The sequence below is a fragment of the Octopus bimaculoides genome, chromosome 2 (assembly GCF_001194135.2).
Source record: "Octopus bimaculoides isolate UCB-OBI-ISO-001 chromosome 2, ASM119413v2, whole genome shotgun sequence".
NCBI lineage: Eukaryota > Metazoa > Mollusca > Cephalopoda > Octopoda > Octopodidae > Octopus > Octopus bimaculoides.
The window spans coordinates 183,634,613-183,635,312 of NC_068982.1; positions in this window are offsets into that span (position 1 = coordinate 183,634,613).

Below are 700 nucleotides of genomic sequence, written 5' to 3' on the forward strand. Positions count from 1 at the left end.
CAAGCAGAACTTCACGCTTTGTGGCTATAGGCGCAGGAGTGGCTGTGTAGTAAGTAGCTTGCTTACCAAACACATGGTTCCGGGTTCAGTCCCACTGCGTGGCACCTTGGGCAAGTGTCTTCTACTATATCCTCGGGCCGACCAAAGCCGTGTGAGTGGATTTGGTAGACGGAAACTGAAAGAATCCCATCGTATATATGTATATGTATATATATATGTGTCTGTGTCTGTCCCCCCAACATCGCTTGACAACCGATGCTGGTGTGTTTACATCCCCGTAACTTAGTGGTTCGGCAAAAGAAACCGATAGAATAAGTACTAGGCTTACAAAGAATAAGTCCTAGGGCCAATTTCGTCGACTAAAGGTGGTGCTCCTGCATGGCCGGCTAAAGGCGGTGCTCCAGCATGGCCGCAGTCAAATGACTGAAACGAGTAAAAGAGTAAAGAGTATAGTAGAAAGGATTATTATCTGGAAGCAGGGACTGCACCGCTGGTTTCTTTGGTCCTAACGAAATCGGTGAGGCTGTCTTTAATATGTTCCTCTTAAACTTTTTGCAAACTGGTGATTACAAGGAATAAATGCATACAGATTGGACATTTCTAAGAGATGGTGGTTTGAAAAAAATGCGGTACAAATACTCTATGGTTCAAAACGTTGCTTTCTTTTTGCTCATCCTGATATGCATATATATGTATATAT